Raw genomic sequence first — 24,498 nt, 5'->3', positions numbered from 1 at the left:
GACATTTCCTTATAGGTCAGCAGCCCTCTCTGCACCCTCAGAATGATCGTCCTGATCTGAGAATCCCCCAGCCCCACCCAGCCTCCCTCAGTCTCTATCTGGCAGTTTCATTAGCCTGGCTGATCCAAATAGCAGTGTCAACAGAATGGTGACCAGACACGTAAAGCAATGTGTTAGGAAAAAAGAAAAGGCAGCTTAGATGATGCAAGATCATCCAGATGTCAAGCGCCCTGTGCTTGCACACTTGCCCCTTCATGTTATTAATTTTTTAAACATTTGTGATAAGAACAACAGTTGGGCTGCTTCCCCTGGGGCCTCTGTGTGTAGATTAATGCTGACATCTGCTTTCAGGCTTTCTGATTTGTTCCTACTGGTTTGGGGCAAAACCAGAAGCTGCTGAGCCAAGTGCAGGGGTTGAAGAGCCTGCAAGGGCCCCTGGGAAAACGTGAGAAGGACAATCAAGAGACCACTGGGTGTCTCATCTGCCAGGATCTCTGCCGGTCACCTGGTTTATAAAGGAGGGTCGGATGCCATGCACCTGCCCTCTTTGCAGCTGCACTGCCTTCTTGTTCAGGAATGAGTAGTAAGCAGCCCAGACCCCATGGAGAACAGAATGAGGCTGCCCCACACAGAGCCAGCTTGGCATAGAATTGTCCCTATGATAGTTTGGAGATGAAGCTGGCTCCATTCTGGGGAGGGTGGCGTGGACAGACAAGAAGCCCAACTTTGGCTTCACGCAGAGCTTGATTGGAATTTGGGTCATAGGTGGGTGAGCCAGCAGCAGCTATTTAATCTGAGTCTCAGATTTCTCATGTGTAAAATGGGAACTCTGACAGCTGCTTCATGGCATTGCTGTGAGGAATAACTAGAGCCATGCTCAGGCAGGGTCTGAGACCAAACCTGAAACACAGTAGGGTGTCAGAGTGGTATCTTACTGTTTTTTTGTTTTGTTTTTGTTTTGTGGGGTTTTTTTTTTGTCTTTTTGCCATTTTTTGGTGCGTCATATGGAGGTTGCCAGGCTAGGGGTCGAATCAGAGCTGTAGCCGCCGGCCTACACCACAGCCACAGCAACACAGGATCCGAGCCTCGTCTGCGACCTACACCACAGCTCATGGCAATGCAGGATCCTTAACCCACTGAGCAAGGCCAGGGATCAAACCCGCAACCTCATGGCCCCCAGTCGGTTTTGTTAACCACTGAGCCACGATGGGAACCCCAGTACCTCTTATTGTTGATGGAAGCCTGAGGGGCTGGGTCTTTATTTGGCCACAAACCATTGTCTTGCTGATCCCTTCTTCTCTGTGGACAATGACTTTTTTTTTTTTTTTTTTAAGGGCTGCTCTCACGGCAAATGGAAGTTCCTAGGCTAGGGGTCGAACAAGGGGTCGAGTCGGAGCTACACCTGCTGGCCTACACCACAGCCCCAGCAATGCCAGATCTGAGCCATGTCTGTGACCTAAACCACAGCTCATGGCAATGCTGCATCCTTAACCCACTGAATGAGGCCAGGGATTCAGCCCACGTCCTCATGGTTACTAGTGGGGTTTGTTACCACTGAGCCACGATGGGAACTCCCTTTTTTTTAAATCTCATGTTACAGCAGCCTTCAAAATTTGTTTTTTTTCAGTGTCACCTGGAATGCTATAAAAAAATATACTTTCCCAGTACCCTTCCCCAGATTTTTTATTTCAGTGGGAGGGAGAGCAGAATCTGAGTTTTTATCAGAAACACCTTTCTCCCCTATGTAACTCTGACTTTGAGAAACACTGTGCTAGGATTTCCAAACGGCCAGCAAAGGCTGGTTGACTTAAATGCAAAATGTTCTTATAAAGATCAGAATAGAAATAAATACTCCCTCGACCTCCTTGGGGCGTATATTTGCATAGCTCTGCACCTTTTCATCAAGTGCAAATGAGATCCAAATGAATCCTTATTTTAACTCCTAAAGTGTGTCTTCTGGAGGTAGGGGCTGGGAGAGGGAGAAGGGCCATAGGGAGATCCACACCAGTCCAGGAGATACGTGGATTCTGGCTGCAGCTCTGTAGTTCGCCAGCTGTGCACCTCTGACCTATCACCTTAGCATCTTTGTGTCTCATCCCTCTTCTGTCAAATGAAAGGGGTCATCCCTGCTTTGTCTGCTCTCAGGGATTCCCTGGGCTTAAGTGAGATGAATAGGCTTTAAAAAGGACAAACTCGGAGTTCCCGTCGTGGCGCAGTGGTTAACGAATCCGACTAGGAACCATGAGGTTGCGGGTTCGGTCCCTGCCCTTGCTCAGTGGGTTAACGATCCGGCGTTGCCGTGAGCTGTGGAGTAGGTTGCAGACGCAGCTCGGATCTTGCGTTGCTGTGGCCCTGGCGTAGGCCAGTGGCTACAGCTCCGATTCAACCCCTAGCCTGGGAACCTCCATATGCCGCAGGAGCGGCCCAAGAAATAGCAAAAAGACAAAAAAAAATAAATAAATAAAATAAAAAGGACAAACTCCTTGGCGTTCTTTTTGTGGCTCAGGGGTAACGAAGCTGACTATAATATCCATGAGGATGCAGGTTCAAGGCCTTGTTCAGTGGGTCAAGGATCCGGCATTTCTGTGACCTGTGGTGTAGGTCACAGACGAGGCTTGGATCCCGAGTTGCTGTGGCTGTGGTGTAGGCCAGCAGCTGTACCTCCAATTTGACCCCTAGCCTGGGAACTTCCATATGCCACAGGTGTGGCCCTAAAAAGCCAAGGAAAGGGGTGGGGTGGGGGACAAACTCCTTGATGGGCACGGAAGACAAAGCATTATAATATTGATTGGGCTAGTTACCTCCTGCAGCAGTTGGAATCAACCAGGAAACCAGAAACTCAAGTGTTTTCAGTAGAAGGAATTTAATGTAGGGGGTGGGTCATCCCTGTGTTGGAAGATCTGTGAAGCCAAATAGAGCGTGATAAGTTAACTCAAAGGTTAGCCATGGCAGCAGTTCACTGGTGCCTGGAGGCTGAAGAGGGGAAGGGAGAGGCTTGTTACCAGCGTCCCTGATGGGCTGTCTCCAGGGGGCTGGAGCCATGGAGGAAATGAGGTTGTTGCTGGAGGCATGTCCTGAGCAGAGAGAGATGAGGAAGGAAATACCCTGGCTTCTCACTTCCTCCCTCTGGTCTCCTGTGGACACCTCTCCTGGCTGGCACAGGCTGAAACTGGCTGACTCGGGAGCCTCAGAAACTCTTGCAAGCTCAGACATCAGACCCCATGGAAGAGAGCAGAAAAGCGGGGTGGAGGAGAGCTGCGGGGGCCAAGAGTAGGGAATGAATCTGAGGACAGTCAGGCCAGAGCAAGCACACCTTCTGATCTTCTGCCTGGACACAGGGCTATACACAGATTTTTGTTAACTGAATTTGTCTGGGAGCAGAAAGCTACCCTACTCTGTCCTCTACCTCAGCAGCCCCTAATGATTCAATTTAAAAGTTAAAACAAGACCCAAAGCCTAAGATATTTAGGTCATATCAATGCCTCCACAACAACCAAGTTTCGTGAGAAAAGAGATGGCATGGAATCAAGTTTTTGTTTGAACCTTTTGTCAAGATTATTTTTCCTTGTCCACAGAGGCAGGGAAGTATGTGTAGGAAATTTGGCCAACCTTTGCCTGAACCCTGTCCAGTTAAACAACTGTCAAATAATTAATCAGATATTCTGGGTTTTATAGTTTTGATATCTAAAATGTATGTATTGACTTTTAAGCCACTAGAATCCCATTATCTGTATTCACTTGGGAAATGGTCTCTAAAAATAACATAATGCTTCTTTGATGAAGATGCTTTGGGAGCATACGGGGACCACATAGAATTTAAGGAGCCAGAAGTACCTGATAACAGAGAGTTCTGGTGAAAGGAATGCTATTGAATGTAGAGGTAGTGCTGTGGGCTCCTTTGGAAAATTAGGCTTATTTACTGGGGCAACACACTCCTCCAGGGACAGAATCATGGAGGTGATGGATGGAAGGGAAAATATGGTTTCCCTCTGGTTTGGGTTTCTTTCTTTTTCTTTCTTTCTTTTCTTTACTTTTTATTTATTTTTTAAAAATTTTATTGTTATTTTTTTAACAGAATAAAATACATATATTTGCACACAATTACATTCACACAGATTATTATATCATGGATCTTAAGAAACAGATTAAGTGATTCCCTCTGGAGAAGTGGAATGGAAAATATGCTGAGACAAATAGGAAATTTATTCTATACTTTATCCCATTTTGTATGGCTTTCATCTTTACTATTTTTTATTAGCTATTACATTTCAGGGTTTCTTTCTTTCCCTTCCTTCCTCTCTCCCTCTTTTCTTTTCTTTTTTTCTTTCCTTCTTGGCTGCACCTGCAGCATGCTGAAATTCCTGGACCAGGGATCAAACTGCATCACAGTGGTCCCAAGCCACAGCAGTGACAATGCCAGATCCTTACCCCACTGAGCCACCAGGGAACTCCTGGTTTGGCTTTCTTGTTTTATATGAGAAAACTGAGTTCTGTAGAGGAGAAATGCCCCCCTGAACCTTTCCTTTTGATCCTGCCAATCCAGGCCACCCAGGACTTTTTAACCTAGTTAGCGATGAGCAACTGGGGTCCATGTGTAGCCCACCTAGTTTTGAAATCCAGCTTGCAGTCTAACCTCAGGATGAATGATGAAATACCAAGATGCAAGCTGACTCAATGACCACACGCACTGGTAAGAGACGCAGTACAAAAAAGCCCCCTTGCCTTGAACCCCTCCCCAGACCTAAGACTCCGACTCTGAGGGTGGGGCCAGGAATTCTGCTTTTAAACAAGCTTTCCAGGTGATTCTTACACATATTAATTCAAAACTCTTGGACATTTGCGGAATGCAAAATGAATGAGAGAATGAAAGCCACAAGGAGTGTGGATGCTGTTGCAATTGATTCATCCGTTCTCCTACTGAAGCACATCCAGGGTTTCTAATTGCTCATTTTACAGTGACGTGATGAACACTGTTTGTACTGTCACCTTGTGAGCGTGTGCTGAAGTTTCCTGGCACTTGCGTCTGGACCTAGATTTCCATATGTATCTTCCTTTTGACTAAATTAACAAATTGCTCTCTGAAGTGTTTATAACAATCCCAGTCCCGAACTAGCAGTGGGTTAGAACTCATTCCTTGTTCTGGCCAACATGTATCATCATCAGACTTTTTAGCCTTGTCAATTTGAAGGGCATGGGGTGGGCTCTCACGTCAGTTTGTGCTTCTCTGATGATCAGTGAGGGTGAGCCCCTTTCCATGTGTTTAATGATGCTCATTTTTTTTTAAATGGTGCTCATTTTAAAATTGACCTTCTTCTGTGTTTTTTAGCAGGGAGTTTAAGTTGTACGAATATATATTTCTTTCAATCCAAGACTTCCCTCAGTAAAGCCACTTTTCGTTGGCCATACCTGCAGCATGCGGAAGTTCCCAGGCCAGGGATTAAACCCATGCCACAGTGAGGACTGAGCCACTGCAGTGACAACACTGGATCCTTAACTTGCTGAGCTACCAGGGAACTCCAATAGAGACTCTTTTATTTGAATGAAAAAGACAACAAGTTGTATAAACCTTTGGATTTTCTTTCTGAAAATTGGTGGAAAAATGGCCCCGGAAGAGACAATGGCATTTGGCGAGCTGAAAGTGCAAGTGGGAAAATCCTTAAAGAGGTCCTGCTCTACCGTGGTAATGATGGGTCACATCTGAAAGTCAGGGCAATCCACCAAGTTCACCTTTTTTTCTACTCTGGGTTCCGAGGATTGATCGACCTGGCTCTTCTCCCTTGCTGCCATCTGCTTTTCTTCCTCCAGTCCTTCCTGTAACCCACAAAGAGGGACTTTGTAGCCCAAAGTCTTTCCCTCGTTTCCAGTCTTGGGGTCCCCCAGGAATTATTGATGGTTGCCACCAAAGGCCAAACACAGGGAAAGCACAGGAGATGGAAAGCCTTCAGCCGATGGTGTCATCCAAGACACACCAAGGACCTGGGCCTGCAATGCAAAGCCTTCTCCCAGCTGGCATCACTAATGCATCAGTCATACCTCTTCTGAAATTATCCTCTCCCCAGCCCCTGACCCTCCTTCTCTCTTTGAATTCCCAGGGCTAGTGCTCACAAGTTCATCAATTTCTTCTCATTCTGTCCTCTTTCACAAACCTGCCACCAAAGCAAGAGTCATCACCTCTTACAGGAAATACCAGGTAGGTGTGCTGTCAGCTCTTATCACACAGAGAGGTCATCTGGGATTGGCTTCTGGTTGGACCTCGTGGCTTGGGTTTTTTTTCCCTACTCCTGTCTTGGAGCAAACCCAGGGGAAGTACAGTTTCCAGATACAATCCTTTCACTTTCTACTGCCACTTGTCCCTCCTTGCCAACCCTCATCCTATTACTTGCTTTCCTCTGGACCAGCCAAGAGCCTAGAACAGGAAAAAGCAAGCAGAAGGGGCAGGGGCCTTGGGGACCAGAGGTAAGCAGATCCACAGAAGGGCAGTAGGGCAGGAAGGTGGGGGAGCAGGCCAAGATCCCTCAGGTCTCTATAGAATGGTCTTTGGGTGGGTTGTAATGATGTCGAGAAGTTTAATCTGTCTGTGGCCAACCATCTTCCTTACAGAAGTGCCCCGCGCTGGGGTCCTCTACGCTGATAAATGGTGCTTAATTGAACTAAAGCTCTGGGTGGTGGCCTGTGTAATTTAGTCACTCAGCAAATATTTACTGAATTCCTACTAAGTCCAACTACCCTCCTGGATAGCATGGGTGAGGGTGGAAATAATGCAGGAAAAAAAACCCACTTTTTTTCACTCCTGCTGTCACTTAGTGGAGAGCAGAGGACTTTAAGGGAATAAGCAGGACCAAGCCAGCTTTGATCTCTGCAGAGAGATGTCTCTGGAACAGGAAATGCTATGGGAAAGGGACAGAGCTGGGTGCCTTCACGGCAGAGAAGGGGCTGGATGGTCAGGCAACAGGTGATCAGAGGAAGCGTAGAGTCAGGGATGGAGACTTCCTGACCAAAGATTGTGCCTCTACTTAAAGTTTTGTCTAGAGCTGAGAGACAAAGTAGGTAAAGCCCCAAACCCAGTTCATGGTATATAGTAGGTTCTCAATACAATGTTTTGTTTTTTTTTCTCTCCTTATTGTTTCTCTTTTCCTTTCCCTCTTCTCTTTTATTTTTATTTCTTTTACTTTCTCCATCCTTTCCTGTATCTAATTGGATTCCACTTCTACCTCCTTCTTAGCGTTAGCTGCAGCATGGTTGGCAAACCTTTTCTGTAAAAGCCCAGGCAGTAAATATTTTAGGCTTTGCAGGCCAGACTGTCTGTGTCACAACTACTCAGCTTTGTCGTCACAGTGTGTAGGCAGCTGAAGAGAACATATAAATGGATGACTGTGGCTGTGTTCCAGCATAGCTTCAGTTATGGGCACTGAGATTTGAATTTCATATATTTTCCACATGTTACAAAATATTATCCTTCTTCTAACTTTTCCCAATCATTTAAAAATGTAAAGAACATTCTTATCTTGTAGGCTCTTCTTTTTTTTTTTTTCTTTTTAGCCACCCCACCGCATATGGAGTTCCTTGGCCAGGGATCAGATCTGAGCTGCAGTTGTGACCTAAGCCACAGCTGTGGCAACACCAGATCCTTAATCCACTGTGCCAGGGTGGGGATGGAACCTGTGTCCCAGCGCTCCCAAGATGCCACTGATCCCTTTGGACTACAGGAGGAACTCCTTACAGGCTCTTCAAAACCAGGGGACTGGATTGGCTCAGAGGTTATGGCTTGTTGAGCCCTGATTTAGAGCCATAGTTTTAACTTTTTTTTTTTTTTTTTCCTGTCTTTTTGCCTTTTCTAGGGCCACTTCCCTGCGGCATATTGGAGGTTCCCAGGCTAGGGGTCTAATTGGAGCTTAGCTGCCGGCGGCCTACACCAGGGCCACAGCAACGAGAGATCAGAGCCGCATCTGTGACCTACACCACAGGTCACGGCAACGCCAGATCCTTAACCCGCTGAGCAAGGCCAGGAATTGAACCCACAACCTCATAGTTCCTAGTCGGATTCGTTAACCACTGTGCCATGACGGGAACTCCCACTTTTGGGGGTTTACAACCAACCTCTCTGAGAACCTAAGGAAAGCTTCGCATTCATTCATTCATCCTACAAATGTTTTGAATCTGAGTTGTGGCAGACAGGGTCAAATAATCCTGCCCTCAGGAGCTTACATTCTAAAACAAAAGAATTGAGCAAAGCAAGACCTAACACATGCTATGAAGACCCACAGGCTGCTACAGGGAACAGAGGGAGCAGTGATGGTGATGCTGACTTTGCTCCGAGGGTGAGACATTGGAGCTGAACTTGAACTCTGAGAAGGGTCAGCTGTGGCAGAGTTGGAGACAGAGAGAGGGGACAACAAGGGCAAAGGCCAGGAGCCTGGACAAAGGAACTGGTGGGGCCTGAAGCCATGAGCCAGGCCTGAGGCCAAAGAGGTGAGAGACAGTGGGCAGGTCTCTGTTATAATGAGGGTTTGTTGCCCACCCCCTGTGCCCAGTAAAAGCAATGGAATAAACAGGAAGTAAGTCAAGGGCCTTAGGGTGAGATGTGACAAGGTCTGGTTACATCCTTGGCTGAGTGTAGAAGCCCATTCCTAGAAAAATGTCCTTGGATGCTAGTCCCAATTGTTTGCTGATTTTATTTGTGGCAGTGAGGGGGAGGTGGGGACAGAGGGGGGATGGTGGTGGAAGGTTCCAAGACTCCTGAAGTTCCTTTAAATTCCTTTAAGGAAGTACAAACCTCAAATCAACAATCCCAGTGTTAAAGAAAGGAAAAGCTGGAGGAGAGACTGACATTCCACACGGAAACAGCCTGTGTCCCCTGGAGAGAGCTGGATGATGCTCGACCAAGTAAGCTGTTTCTGCCTGATCTCCTTGGGGGCCCCCAGAGGTGGGGCTTGCTGGAAGGCAGTGGAACATTCTGCGGCGGCAGTGGTGGGGGGATGTCTGTAAACATAGCTCTTATCTGATGCAAGCTGCTGGATCAGGGTTTGTACCAAAAGCTCCTAGGGGTGGGCGGAGGCGGAGGTGGTGAGAAGGAGTCAAGCTTCTCTCTCCCAGGTCCTGATGATCCCCCTCCGTCCCCCAAAACTGACTCAGACACACACACAGGCACGCACTCTTTCTTCTAACAAAGCGCGCCCGCAGACACGCCTCCGGTGCCCTTCCTAGGAATCCCTGCTGGTTAGCAGAGCGCCAAACCCCATGACCCTCTGGTCTCTCTCTGTCCTGCAGAGAGAAGGGGGCCTGGAGTCAGACTCTCCTGCTCCAGCCCAGCAGCCACCTGTGCTCCCGGGGGAGCTTTGGAGGCTGGGAAATCTTCAAAGAGCAGTTAATCACTAACTAGCTGGAGATAAGAGAGAGACAATGAAACAATGGAGAAAATGCCCAACCCAAAGCTTCCAGCTTCCCTGCCCGCACACGCCAGGACCTCTCCCGCCCCAGGAACCAGGATCAAACCAAGGTTGTTCACCAGAGAGGAGCGACATGCCAGCGTCGGAGGGGCTGCAGCGCCCCAGGTCCACTGGCGGGCAAGGCCCCTCCCCCACTAGACCCTGTCCCTTAGCCAAACCTCAGCCCCAAGGGCAAATGGGGGCAGGTACCTGGGGAGGGCTCCCTTTATCTCTAGGGTCAGGGTCTGGAATCCAGGGCCTCTTTACGATGCCAGCCCTGTTGCAGGAGGCGGAGATCCAAGCCCAATCAGACGAGGTCCCTGCCCTCAGTGAGTTCCCCATGGGGAGCCAGGAAGGAAAGGGACACCAAGGGAATGCCTCCAGGTGTCCAGCTGCCGAATCAGAGGAGGCAGAAACTGACAGGCTTGGACAGAGGAGGGAAGGGCCAGCCCAAGCCAGGGAGGCCAGGCACGGTGCTCCAAAGAGGTCACAATCACAGTTACTAATTAATTGAGGGGTTGCCAGTGTCCCACATGGCCGTGCATGGGAAGTGTGAGCCCCACTTTATAGATGAGGAATTTGGTGACCGGCCCCAGCATACACAGCTAGAATGGGGATTCTGACTTGGAGCTTCTCAACCTTAAAGCCGCATCACTTTCCTTCCAGCTGCCCCTTTCCCATGGCTGATGTCGAAAAGGTTCTTAGTAGGGTGTTTCCCCTTTAGCCAAATATGTATGGATCTGGGGGGAAGCCAAACTTCCAGACTTCCATTCAAGCTGCTGACAAGCCATTCATGTCTTAGTATGAATGATGCTAGTGGAAGGTGTGTGGCTGGGGGCCAGGAATGTTGTGGGGTTCGGGGGGGGGGTTGCCTAGAGATGAGAAGGGTCTCCCAGCCAAAAATTAAAAAAAAAAAAAGAGCCAACCTTTGGGCACCTGGGTCTTCTAATTTTTCTTGAGACTCTGCTGATCCGATAGCCCCAAAGGGCTGTTACGTCTCCTGAGAACTCTCCCGACAGGCATGCCTGCCTTCTTTCTGATGATATCAACTATTTGGCAGAGTTACTTCATGCATCTTTATTACTCCTGGCTCTTCAGAATCTTGGTGATAAAAACTCTTTGCCTCCCGAAAGCTGAGAGGCTTTTAGGGAAAACAAGTCTCGATGCCTGCCAGCTGGAACCTGAGCTCTGCAAGGCAGAATTCTCTTCCTTCTGCCCATGGTAGATTCTCAACTACTCTGCTCACCCAGCTGCTGCCCAACAGCTGGGGTGTGGGTGGGACAGAGCGTTCCCCCCCACTGCTCTGTCCACCTTTGTGGAATCAGGGCTGTTCAAGGGTGGTTTGGCAAGGCTAGCCAGATGCTGCTGAAGAGTGTGCTGAGTATCCTGGGCAGGGGCCAGGACAGAAGGGAGGGGGGTTGCCTTACTGTAAAGAGGACTCTCCTTCTACCTCTTGAAAACAGCCAATGTTTTTGGGTGCCTAATATGTGCCCGTCACTGGCAAAGTGCTTAACACATATTAACTCGTCAACCCTCCCAATGGCCCTATAAAGCATCCGCTTCTTTTTAGAGTTAAGAAATCCAGGCATAGTAACTGGCTCAAGACTGCATGGTGTGTAAGTAGCAGAGTTGGGCTTGGAATCCAGACAGTCTGGCTCCAGAAGGTGGTCTATACTTGTCTGAAGCTGGCTGTGTCAGCATCATCCAGAAGCCAGCCCTCTAGGAACTGCTAGGAGCGCAGAACTCCAGCCCAACCCCAAACTCCCAGCATCAGCATCAGCATTTGAATGGCATCCCCAGGTGATCCGTGTGGCGTTTGAGGTCACTGCCTGCCCCTATTACATTATACTCTCTCTCTCTCTCTCTTTTTTTTTTTTTTTGGTCTTTTGAGGGTTGCACCCACGGCCTATGGAGGTTCCCAGGCTAGGGGTCTAATTGGAGCTATTGCCTCCGGCCTACGCCAGAGCCACAGCAACGCCAGCTACACCACAGCTCACGGCGACGCTTGATCCTTAACCCACTGAGCGAGGCCAGGGATCAAACCCACAACCTCATGGTTCCTAGTTGGATTTGTTTCTGCTGCACCACAACAGGAACTCCCTACTCTCAGTAGGAGATGTGGTTTCCAAAGGGGTTCATTCATTCAATGGGTGTATAATTCCTATACTCTGAATATGGTGCCGGAGAGTGATGGAGCCCAAGCGATAAATGTCCTCAGGACACTGTTGGCCATGCCCTCCATGCCTGCAGTGTGTGGAGTGAGAGGAAGTGGTACAAACCAGGATGCTGGACGCAGTTCTTTCTTCTTTAGATGAGGAGGAGCCTGGCTTCTGAGAAGGAAGGGTAATTAACTTGGAGGAAGCTTCCTGCGAGTGACCTTTGCCCTTAGTGAAAGTGTGGGGATTGAGATAAGAGCAAGGGATCACTGGCGGCCGAGGGCGGGCGGGCAGGGTGTTTGCTGTCTGGCTCCAGGCTCAGCTCCTGTGGCCTCTCTCCTGGAGACAGGGTGGGGCGGGCCCAGTCGTGGCTGGGGGCGGGGGGTGGGGGTGGGCCGAGGAGGCAGGTGTGGGATTCATTTAAGCTTGAGGCCGAGCCTGTGGGTTTTGCTGACTGGTTCTTCAAAGCTCTAGGACAAGGCCACGGGATTGTGTCTGGGTCTGGAGATGCAGAAGTGCTCTTGGCCACACCGCCTAGTTCAAGGCTTGCAAACCCCGTGCCTTGCTGTAGCCACCAGCCACCTGCCCAACTAGCCTCTTAGGTCCTTCTTTTTAAAATGACTCCCGGATCAGAGAGTTTACATTTATTTAGAAAGTGACTTTATCAGTATCTTTGATGGAAAATTAACATCACTTGCCACACAGGATGGTCACTGTTACTAAACAGGGTGAAAATCCAACAATGGGATTGATTTCTCTCCCTGGATCCTGTCACCATGCCCATTTTGTTAAAAGGGGGCCATCGGCAGACTGAGGCTGCCTTTTATTTTTTTTAATTTAAATATAAAAAAATAAGGTGCGTGAAATGGGAAGACATTTCCTTTCTCACTCTGTAATTCAACATAGTTGAATTTCAGGCCCAATATATCATCTAATGTCACTTGTAGCCACTAGTAAATACCACAGTGTGAGAATCTAAGTTCCATGAGGGCAGGGTTTTTTGGTTTGTTTTTGTTTTTTTGTTATTTATGTATTTACTTTGTCTCTTTGACTTTCTAGGGCCACACCCGCGGCATATGGAGATTCCCAGGCTAGGGGTCCAATTGGTGCTGTAGCCGCCAGCCTACGCCACAGCCACAGCAACATCTGATCCTTAACCCACTGATTGAGACCAGGGATTGAACCCATGTCCTCATGGATGCTAGTTGAGTTCTCTCACCATTGAGTGGCGACGGGAACTCCTGCTTTTTTTTTTTAATCTGTTTTGGAGCTCCCTGGTGACCTAGTGGCTAAGGATCTGGCGTTGTCACTTGTGTTACACAGATTTGATCTGGGCTGGGAACTTCTGCATGTTGCAAGTGTGGCCAAAAAAACCCACCAAAACCCCAAAACCTCTGTTTTACTCCCTGCTCTATTCTAGTATTCCTAGAGCCTGAAACAGTGCCTGGAACACAGTAGGTGCTCAGGTGTTTATTGACAGCATGAACTGTGTGGTACGTGGGCTGGGCTGTCCCATCTCTCTCTTCTTTCTGGACAGAGAAGCAGAACGTTGAAATAGATAGTGCATCAGACTGGCAACCGAATGCATTGATTCCTTGATTCTAGCCTGGCTGCTCACTTAGCACTGAGACCTCTGGGACCCTGAGCCAAAGTGTGCTCAGCCCAGCTCCTTCTCAACCTGAAGCCACATGGGAGGCCCTGGCGGGGTCGTGAGGAACCCGTGAGAGGCTGCTGGCCAGGATCTTAAGTGCACAGGGCAGGGCTTGGTTGATTGTAAATGGCAGGTGCCTGACTGTGACCCCGATGACTTTGTACACCCAATGCCTGACTCTAGCACGTGTTCTACACCCCTTCCTCAGGGAGAGTCTGCTGGCATTCCTTCTGGCACCGGGCAGTCTCGCTGCCCTGAGGGGTGCAGCCAGACCTCACGCCATGAAGACGTGCTTCCTTGGTTTCCTGGGTGTTGGGAGGTTGTGATGCCGTCTTTCCTGGAAGTGCTCCTCTTTAGTGGAACCATTACTGCTAATAATATTAATAATAATACACCCTTGCTCGTAATTCAAGGAGGCACTCACTGGTCTGCCACTGAGCCAGCCTGGCCTGGAGGCAGGAAATGGACTCCTGACCTCTTGAGCCAGGTCACAGCCCTCTGCTGCTGCTGCTGCTGCTTCTTTTTTTTTTTTTTTTTTTTTTTTCCTTTTTAGGGCTGCACCTGCACATATGGAGGTTCCCAGGTGAGGGGTCAAATTAGAGCTACACCTGCCAGCCTACACCACAGCCACAGCAACGTGGGATCTGAGCTGCATCTGAAACTTACACCACAGCTCATGGCAATGGCAGATCCTTAGTCCACTGAGCAAGGCCAGGGATCAAACCCACATCCTCATGGATACTAGTCAGGTTCTTAACCCACTGAGCCACAGTGGGAACTCCCACACAGCCCTCGGCTTCTATCACTTTGTAAACGTGAAGGAATTCTGTTTCTCTCCCTAAGGAGTGGTGGTTAGCACTTGCCAGAGATTTCTTACAACACACCTCCTAATAGTGACTACCCTTCATCACACACCTTGTCATTCAAAGCTTAAGATTCCCAGACAAAGGCAGAGAAGAACAGGTCCTCTGGATGAAAGCAGCAAGATTAATGTGCCACTGGCCAGCGCTGTGAGGCTAAGTTCCATCCCTGAGGTCTGATACCTGTCACCTCCCACATATTTAAGGATTCCTATAGTGCACCTGCCACGTTGCTAGGCCAACCAGGGCCAGAGACGAGGGAACAAGCCACGACAATGCAGCGCAGTAAATGCTGGAGAGCAGAAGACCCAGGGAGAAAGGAGGCACCTTCTCGGGGTGATGGGGGAGGGGTGGTGGCAGGGCCGTCGATCAGCAAAGCTCCCCAGACCTGCTCCATCTGGGCTGAGATCCGAAGCCTGGATAGCAGTTGGCCAGGAGAAGCAGAGGGAGTCCAGCGTATGGAAGAGATCAAAGATGAGAGAGGCAGAGGCAGAGCAAAGGGGAGAGTGGCCTGCCTGTTTGGGGGACCGAATGGAGCCAGGAGGTAGAATGTCCAGTGAGAAAGAGCTGGAGATGAGGCTGAAGAAGTAAGTAGGAGCCAGCTCACAAAGGGCCTTATGAATCAGGCTATGGAGGCTAAACTTTATTCCAAAGGGCATGGGAGCTGTGGAAGTGTGTTAAAAAAGCAGATACGCGTTACAGAAAGGCTTCTGAGATCCCTTCCTCCACCCGTGGCTCTGAGGGCCTCCCGAAGGGCCACCTGGGACCTACCTAGGGTGGGCGTGGTCCTACGGCCACACGGGGGTCGAGGCTTGGCTCTCATACAGCTCCCAGCAAGATGGTGACAAAGGACTCATCACCAGACCAAGGAGCTGTCGTGGGGGGGAGGGACCTGTTACGGCCTTGCCGCTGTGCTGATGGCCTATTTATGCATTTAATTACCGAACAGGCTGCCCCACCTCTATTCTTCTCAACCCCCTTTACTCCCTGTTCTCCCCCAAGCCCTTCACCTCTCCACTCTCTGCTCTTCTCCCCTCCTGAGCCCTCAGCTTTCTTAGCCATGCCTGGTTTTCTCCTTGAGCCAGGGAAGATCCAAGGCAGCATCACCTGGTCTTGGCCATGGAAGGGAACACTGGCACTGGAGCAGGACAACCTGGGCTTCTGGTCCTGCTCTACCAACCTCCAGCCGTTTGACATGGGGCAGAACCTCTTTTCCTCTCTGAGCCTCTGTTTCCTCATCTGTAAAATGGGGATAATCACACAGGGATAGTGTGAGACTTGGATGAGGTTTTGCTTTGTAAATGGCAAAACGCTGAACAAACGTTGATTTGGGGTTATTATGCATTACTCTGCTGGAAGAGTCTATAGAGGGATGGTAGGGGGAGAAATGGAGAGATCTGTTGTGTTGGGATATTTTTGTCACCTAGGTATAAATAGATAAATACACCTGTCACTCGATGAAAACAAAGAAGGTTTTTTTTTTGTTTTTTTTTTTTAGGGCCATTCCCAGGCTACGGGTTGAAACAGAGCTGCAGCTGCCGGCCTACACTACAGCTCATGGCAACACCAGATCCTTAACCCACTGAGCAGGGCCAGGGATCAAACCTGTGTCCTCATGGATACTAGTCAGATTCATAACTGCTGAGCCACAATGGGAACTCCAAGAAGAATGGGAATTTTCTTCCTAATCTTGCCTACCAGCAGCAACTATTAGAATCGTTGTTGTATATTCTCCCAGCCATACACAAAATACATGTGTTTAAACCCCTAAAATACAACCATCTTATAAACCTTGTTTTTTAGCTTGTTTTTTTCACTGTATGTGGACGTTTTTTTAATGTCATAGTATGCAGACCTAACTCTGTCTTCCTAATATCACTTGATTATAGTGATAGTACAGAGGATTATAGCACAGTACAGATGGACCATAGCTTATTTAAGTATTCTTTTCTTGATAAACATGAATGTGGTTTTCAATTTTTTTTTTTTATCGTGTATTTCTATGGGCTTCCCTGCCTGTGTCTCTGGGAGGAATTCTGAGCAACGTTCTCAGGATCTGAATATTAACATTTTGGTCAATACCACCAAATTGCTCTCCAAACAGACTGTACAAACACACCCTTCCACAAACAGTGTTGCTGCCTCCCCATGTCTGAACCAACCGTGGTTGTCACCCTTTCCACCGGGGCTTTTAAAACTGGGAAACCCTCCTCCTCCCTCCACTGGCCACGTGGTCGCTGACCGGCTTTATTTCACTGGCCCTCTGCCTGACACGCTGAGTGCTCTGTGACCACAGTGAGGGGGGAACATCTGAGGGCGGGTTACTCAAGAAGATGTTAGGAACCAGGCCCCGAGACAATCTGGAAAGCTCACGTCAAGGATTAAATGGGGTCTTTACATTTTCAAGCATAAAATCTGGAGACAACAGAATAATTGACTTTTAAGCACAGAGCATTGCTCCTGACATGAAATATTATTATTGTCCTTGTTATTCTAGAAAGTTCTGACACACAGATCTTTGTTGTGTTTGGAGGGATGGTAGTCAGAGAGTAGAGGAAGATGTGGAGAGGTTGAGGTGTGAGTTTAAAAAAGTGTCACTTGGTCGCTGTCAGGCTGTGGCTGGTCACATGTCCTTTGGTGTTACAAAATGCAAATTGCCGGGTAACCAAGGAGCATTTCCATGGGAAGCGCCCATGACCTTCTGGTGCTGCGTGCAGGTGAGAGATGGAGCACTTGCAGAAGAGGGAGAGAAAGGGGTCTCTTTAGCCCTTGAAACCTAAAACGGGCCCATTGGAAAGTTCAAGAGCCGATTACTGACAACACAGGCTCCCCTGTGTCAACCAAAGACTTATGGCCAACTTGAGGTTGGTCACCCAGTCAGTTGGCTCCGTTTTAAAACTCCTCTAAGCAGGGGGCAGGGGGTTAAGCCACACAAACTATGGGGAGATGGTGATCCATGGTAACTGTGTAAGACAGAAGATGGAGGACTGGGGTGGGAGGAGGCAGAATTCAGAATGAATTCTGGAGGAATAATAAATCGAATAACTGACAAAAGTAGCCCTTTACCTCTGTTGTCTAATTGGATCCCCTTAACTACCCTACAGAGTTAGTACTGTGATTGTCCGCCTCTAATAAATGAGGAAGTAGAGGCTCAGAGAGGTCAAGTCAGTTGGCCAAGGTCACACAGCCACAAGCGACAGATCTGGAACACAAATTTAGGTCTATCTGAGCCAAAACAAAAATGCCAAGGAGAGCCTCTGTTTCGGCATGGCAGGGCTTGCCTTGGATGAGGATGTCATGGATAGCCAGAGAGGATGGGGGGAGGTTTTTGCTTTTTACCTTGATGAGAAATGACCTATTTTTACCCTTTTGTAGGACACCTCGAAGAGCCGTGGCTTCCATTTTTTTTTTTAACCATCTTGCTGATTGGGGTCCATTTGACAATTCTATCTCACCCCCAAACATACATCCTCTTTCCCCCTTCTGGAAAATATGGGGCTAGAGGGGGCCTTCCTGGGAGATGTAGCCATGGGTTTCTGGAGGCAGGCAAGGCAAGGAGGTTAGGCAGAATGGCAGTTGGGATGAGAGGCAGAGGGGGTTGGGCTTGTTTGCCAAGGGGGAGGGGGGATGGACTGGGAATTTGGGGTGAATAGATGCAAACTATTGCCTTTGGAATGGAGAAGCAGTGAGATCCTGCTGCTTAGCACTGGGAACTATGTCTAGTCACTTATGATGGAGCATGAGAATGTGAGAAAAAGAATGTATATATGTATGTGTGACTGGGTCACCTTGCTGTACAGTAGAAAATTGACAGAACACTGTAAACCAGCTAGAATGGAAAAAAAAATAAAAATCATTAAAACAGGAGTTCCCGTCGTGGCGCAGTGGTTGACGAATCCGACTAGGAACCATGAGGTCGCGGGTTCGGTCTCTGCCCTTGCTCAGTGGGTTAACGATCCGGCGTTGCCGTGAGCTGTGGTGTAGGTTGCAGACGCGGCTCGGATCCCGCGTTGCTGTGGCTCTGGCGTAGGCCGGTGGCTACAGCTCCGATTCAACCCCTAGCCTGGGAACCTCCATATGCCGCGGAAGCGGCCCAAGAGATAGCAACAACAACAACAACAAAAAAGACAAAAAAAAAAAAAAAAAATCATTAAAACAAACAGACAAAAAAAGAAATCCTAATTGGGTCCCCAGTGGCCTGATGGAGCCTCTAGACCTCAAAGGCTTTGAGGTCATGACTCATTGCTGTATAAACCAGCCAGCTCCTGGCCTTCGTGCCGCCTCGCCAGCCTGTAATTAGCACAGCCACAGGTTGCTGCCTGGCTTTGTTCTGCAGTGAGAGGCTCTTCCCTGGGTCCCCCTGTGTTCCTGAGTCACTGTCAGGCTCACAGGTGCTTATCCAGACTGGTCAATCATTCAGTATGAGCTTGGAGGGCAGGACAGTTAGGGAAGATGCCCCCATGTTGGGGGGTTCTCCCACCCTGAGCCCCTCCCTAGACTTGCCAGGCCCTGCTAAGGAGCATGGGCTGAGCAGTGTGGACCAGAGGATGCTGCCACAGGATGACTTTTGAGGGGGGCCCATTTAGGGGTGCCATGTCTTTGAAAGCTTTACAGTGCATCTTATGAGAGCTGATGCCCGGGGAGGGGGCGAGGTAAAGAGGGGTGGAGAGCAAGAATTTGGGGTCGGACCACCTGGGTTTCAGATCTAGCTCTTCTTTTTGCTGGATGTATGACTTTGTCCAGATTTCCTAACATCTTTAAGCTTCTATTTCCTCACCCGTGAAACAGAGGTAAAAACAGTAACGACATCGGCTGAGAGGAGTGGATGCAAAGATGCAAGTCTAGAGCGCGCACACCTGTAAGTGCTCCACAGGCGGTGATGATATTGGTGATAATGATGATGTTGATACTGGGACAAACTTTACACCCATTTGCCAAGTGGGAACACTCAGCCTCGAGATGTCTGCAGGGGCGTAGCTCGTAAGCGGGAGAGCTGAGATGAAAACCTCAGTCTGTTTACCAAGTCAGGAGCCCTTTTCTCTGCTGGACAATCTGCAGGAATGAGTCTGCCTACAAGACTGTCATGGACTGAAAACCAATATGTCCTAACAACAAAGGTTTGTCAACCTGGGTTGGTTCTATATTTTTCTCCACAGTCTGGAGCTGGGGCGCAATGCAGTGAGATTATGTAAATATTTACTCAAGGTTCTGGGAAACCCAGGAGGGTTGCTGGGTAAGCCATCTCCCAGCAAGCAAGGGCTCGCCTGCTAATTCCCCTTCTCTCTCTAAGGCTGATCAGATTGCCCTGGGCCTCATCAAATGCCAATTTCCTTCTATTTGGAGGGGGGGAAAGTGGTCAGCTCCCAGTGAAGCCAGTGGGGAGGGGGGATGTTTTCTACATAAGCTGAGAGGTGGTTGGGGATAGTGTCTCTGAGCGCAGGCAGCCCTGGTTTCTGTCGGTCCTTCCCAGCAGTGCGACCTCAGGCAAGTTACCAAATCCCCTCAGCTTCAGTTTCCTCATGGTTAAAATGGGGGAGGATAATGCTACCTTGAGGGGCTGTTGTGAGGATTAAATGAGAAACTGCCTGGAAATGAAACACTTAGTATCTGGCACACAGTATGTGCTTACTAAAAATAGCAAGGCGGCACTGGGTGCATTGTTGTGGAATTGGCTTACAGCACTTTGCCAGTGGGTCTCTCTCTCTTTCTCTTTTTCCTTTCTTTTTTCTTTCTTCTCCTCCTCTCCCTCCTTCTTCTTTTCTTTTTAGGGCTGCACCTGTGGCATCTGGAAGTTCCCTGGCTAGGGGTCGAATGGAAGCTGCAGCTGAGGTCTATACTACAGCCACAGCAACACCAGGATCCAAGCTGCATCTGTGACCTACACCACAGCTTGTGGCAATGCTGGATCCTTAACCCACTGGGGAAGGCCCCGGGTCAAACTCGCATCCTCACGGACACTATTTCAGGTTCTTAACCCACTGAACCACAGTGGGAACTCCCGGCTAACAGGTCTTTTGTTTCTTGCCATTCAGAGGCCCTGGTAAGATTATGTCCCTTGTGGTCACATGATTCTGGGCATGGTTGCCTCTAAAAGAGAGCCAGTCTGGAGTTCCTGTTGTGGCGAAGTGGAAATGAAACCAAGTAGTATTCATGAGGATGCCGGTTCTATCCCTGGCCTCGCTCAGTGGGTTAAGGATCTGGCGTTGCCACGAGCTGTGGTGTAGGACACAGACGTGGCTGGGAGCTGATGTTGCTATGGCTGTGGTGTAGGTTGGCAGCTGTGGCTCTGATTTGACCCCTAGCCTGGGAACGTCCATATGCTGTGGGTGTGGCCCTAAAAAAAGCAAATAAAATAAAATAAAATAAAATAAAGAGAGCCAGTCCACAGGCATTAACTGGCTCAGATCTTTTGATTCAACTGCAGCTTTCAGTGCAGCTTCCAATGGTATTAATAACAGCAACCATTTATAGTGCACTGACGTGCTCCATAAACATATATTACCTCTTTAATCCCCTCCACAGCCCTGGGGGATGGTATTATTTCTGTGTGCAGATGAGAAAACAGGGACTCAGAGATGGTAGCTTAACGCCCAAGGACACACAGTTCTTAGGGAAGATCAGACTGGAGCATAGTCCATGTGACACACAACTGGACTGACCAACCTTCCTGGTTTGCCTGAGATCATGGAATTTCCTGGGAGGCAGGGATGTTCAGGGCTAAAACTAGGAAAGTCTGGGATGAGTTGGTTCCTTTACAGGTCACCTCCCTGCGGAGCTGGGTGATGATTTTGGAAAAGAGACAAGGTGAGAGAGAGGAGAGGAGGGAGATGCAGGAAGAGAGGGGCAGGTGCAACTCTGCACTGTTACTTTCTGGAAAGGCAGCTGGGGCCTCTCCCGCTCTTGACTGTTCTCAGATGCCCTCCTCTTTCCTGAAGTTACTACAGAGCCTTGTGCCAGCAGGTGTGCAATATCTTCCATCAGGAATTAGAGTCATCTGTGCCTGGAGGTGTCTCTCCCTGAGGCTGGAGGAGGGAGGTCATAGGGGCAAGAGGAGTCGCTGGGAACCATGCACTTGACCTCAGGTCCCGGTCCATTATGCACCAGCTGCATGACCTTGGGAAAGACGCCAAGCCAAGTGGGGGTCATCATTTCAGCCATCTTGTGTGTATCACCTGCCCCAGGGACACTGGGACGATCTAAGGAGATACCCAGAAGAAAGAGTTTCTAAAGAGCCATAGGCACACAGGGTGTGTGGGTTATGCCACTGCTTCCAGACACCTGAGCCCTGGCTCTGGGGTTTCAACCCCTGAGAAAAGCCAATTCAACACCCTGCTACTTGAGAGGAGTCATGGCAGGCCTTTTTGGCGATAGGCAATGAAGACTCTGTCTGCCTGGCTGGCTGAGGAAAAGAACCCCAAAGTAGCCCCACATGTCAGAACAGGAAGTGCTAACATCTTGGTTCATTGGAATCTATGTTCTGTGATAGTAGGAATTTTTGTCTTTTCCTTTCTCTTATGGCTGAACCCCCATTGCCTCTCAGTGCCTGGCCCATGGTAGAAGCTCCATAAATAGTTGTTGAATGTTGACTGTGGAATGGTTCCAAGCACAAACAAACCATTCTGGGAGACTTAAATTCTAATGCAGTGACTGGGGAAGACGGAATGGAGAAAATGGATTGGGTTCCACTGGGCAAAGGTGGGGAAAAGATGGTTCATGTGGTGGGACAGAAGGAGGCAAGGAACACATGGCACGTGTGCAGAAGCCATGCGGGTGGGTCCACCGCATATGGGATGTACCCCAGAGGTATGGTTGGAGACCGTGGGACTTAGGACATAGGTGGAGACCAAGTGGTGGGGGGACCGGTAACAGTGTGCCCTCAGGAAGTTGGAACTATAGGTCTTTAAGCCATTATTTTCCAAACTTCAATCACTCATATTTTATTATCACTTTTTTTTTTTTTTTTGCCATGTCTGTGTACCCATTTATATTATTGGCTCAATCATTTTCATTTTGGCTTAGTTTGACTCTCTTTTTTACTTGTTTTCCCATCAAAAACATATAACCATTAAAATAGAAATTATTACTTGTGTTCAAAATCATCTCGCCAACCACCCTTGGTAGCTGTGTCCTCTGAGGAACGTAGCTCCACAGACGGGGAAACTGGCAAAGATTTCTGAATAAGGGCATGATCTGGTTGCTTTTCGAGAAGGTGGCCAACATGAAGAATGGAAATGTGGGTATAAAATTCTGGTCCCGTTGTGATTAAAATGGTAAGAAATGTTACCAAGTGAGTTTTGGGGACATCTCACAGTTTCTCTACAGACTTCAGGATGAAAGATACCGAAACTCCTCTCTCTCTGCCCATTTCCTTCTTGGTCTCACTTCACCTTCTTTCCCGGCAACTCTCCCTACCGCCCCATGTGCCCTGCCAACAGGTCTGAGGTGTGGAGGTGGGTTGCAGTCAGAGCAATGAGTGGTCCACTCGGAGTCAGGCAGTGCAGTGACCCATGGTGGGTCTGGATGACGGGCAATTGTGTCCATGTTGGCACAGTGCTGAGGCTTCCTAGGCTCGTCTTACCTGGTGGTTCAAAGAATGTCACCCCCAGCCAAGGCTGAAGTTCACAGAGCATTGACCCATCCCCTAACAAGCCTATTTTCCCCAGCTGGGCATTCAGCGTCCAAGTTAAGGTGACCTGCCAAGCTGGAAAGAAAAGGAATTAGCAAAACCCAGGAATTTGCCGAGGGCGCCCCTCCTCCACCACAACCACACACAATTGTGAGAGCTAAGGTTTGACTCCCTGAGATTTTCTGCTCTAGTGGTTCTGGCAGTCCCCGGAGACGCACAAACTGGTGAATCTGAGGGCTCTAACCCTTGGGCAGACTTTGAGGGGTTTTGGTGTGGATGGAAAAAGTCCTTCATCACTTCGGTGTTGACGGAGAAGGTCCCTGGCAAGCAGACCATGCCCTTCTGGCACGTTCACCTTGTCAGGGGTGGCTCTGGCCCGCGCCCTCCGAGTCGCGTCCTTTGCAGCCGAACTGAGCTCAGCGGCCGCCATCTTTTCCACTGTGAGGAAGTGAGTAGCCCGGGGCTGGTCCCTTTCGCTCGGGGTCGTCCTCCCGAGAGAAGTGTTCAGATGAACTGACTGTGCATATTTTTGGTTCAGTTTACAGAGGAGTTCCTTATTTCGGTTTCACTGTACACCCACCTACACAATATCTTTTGGTTCTCAGAATTTCAGAGCTATTAACCTCCAACCTGAAATTAGGATTCTCATAAAACTTTCCTGGGGCACTGTCATAAAAGAAACGAGGTCTCAAAATAAGTATTTGGCATACGGTTCTCGTCCAGGAAGACAGATTGACTAATTTCAAACCCCCGTATGTGATGGCTAAGGATGGGGAGGGGGGAGGGGAAGGGGAGAAAAATCATAGACATGCCATAATACACATTGCGAGATTTCATCTGGATTTCCCCTCAATATGGAATTATTCAGAAATAATTCCAAGGGTTTCTATCTTGGCATTCACCAATGTGCAGGTGCATATGTTTTGAATGGACTGAATGAGTCATTTATTTATGCAAATGAGGTTTTTGCATCGTCCCAATGGATGTGCTTGTCAGCCCTTGGATATCATTTCCAGAAGGTTTCTAGATGCATTCTTTGCAGAGGCTCGAGCAGGTCCAGAATTCCTAATTTCTGTCTGGAAGGCATATAGGAGCAGAATCTGGCTGGTTAGCATTTTACGTTTTCTTGAGACACCCAATTGCTCATAAAGAATGGGGATTGAGAAACTGACAGCAACCCCCACCCCCAGCTAGTGTCCACGACTGCCCTCAACCTTCATATTTAATGCCCTCGTCATCCCTCCAACTCTTCACTCTACGCTTCTGCCATTTCTCGATCTAGATGCCTAAGGGCGTCTCACTGTGGTGCTTAGCCTGCCTAGCCGCTGATGGGGGGTGGAGTGACCTTTGTGTCAGAAGAGACTCATGACTTCCCAGACAAGACCAGGTCACAACTTTTTCCAATGGGCTTCCCCTCTAGTCTTATTCTGAGCATTTTGACTTTTTAAATATTTGGTATGGAAGGGCAGGGGCTGAAAACTGTCCCATAAGATCCAGACTTGTTTGCCTGTTTCCTACTTTTTTTTCATTTCAACTTTATAATCTCAGTCTTCCAAGAAATATTCACATTTTCAATTGCTTTCCAGAACTGAGCTTCATTTTCCCTGTTCCTGTAAGATATTATAATGCAAATTTCAGCACATTGTTAAGCTTCTCTTTAAAATTTTTTTTATTTTATGACTTTCTTTTTTTCCATTATAGTTGATTTACAGTGTTCTGTCAATTTCTACTGTACAGCAAAACAACCCAGTCATACGTATATATGTATACACATTCATAT

The 24,498-nt window shown here is 48.6% G+C and overlaps 1 protein-coding gene across 5 annotated transcripts in view; it reads left to right on the top strand.

The window, feature by feature from the left end:
* EHF (ETS homologous factor) overlaps nucleotides 1-24,498 on the top strand; it is a 193,297-nt gene that overhangs the window by 117,091 nt on the left and 51,708 nt on the right. Inside the window, exons 8-10 of one of the 5 annotated variants that reach the window (XM_021083196.2) lie at nucleotides 6,093-6,190; nucleotides 8,763-8,883; nucleotides 19,032-19,209. The gene's annotated coding sequence lies outside the window, so the exon portion shown is untranslated. Of the gene's footprint in view, nucleotides 1-5,326; nucleotides 6,191-8,317; nucleotides 8,470-8,762; nucleotides 8,884-19,031; nucleotides 19,210-19,518; nucleotides 19,577-22,914; nucleotides 23,167-24,498 lie in introns of those variants that run through there. The other 4 variants (XM_085011517.1, XM_085011519.1, XM_085011520.1 and 1 more) reach the window with 4 other exon arrangements.

Source organism: Sus scrofa, chromosome 2, assembly GCF_054392235.1.
Source record: "Sus scrofa isolate SSC_HxYL_T2T_F1_AM1 chromosome 2, Sscrofa_HxYL_maternal_Yorkshire_Landrace_v2.0, whole genome shotgun sequence".
NCBI lineage: Eukaryota > Metazoa > Chordata > Mammalia > Artiodactyla > Suidae > Sus > Sus scrofa.
Note: the sequence above shows the minus strand (reverse complement) of the source record. Positions and strands in the feature narration are given on the sequence as shown.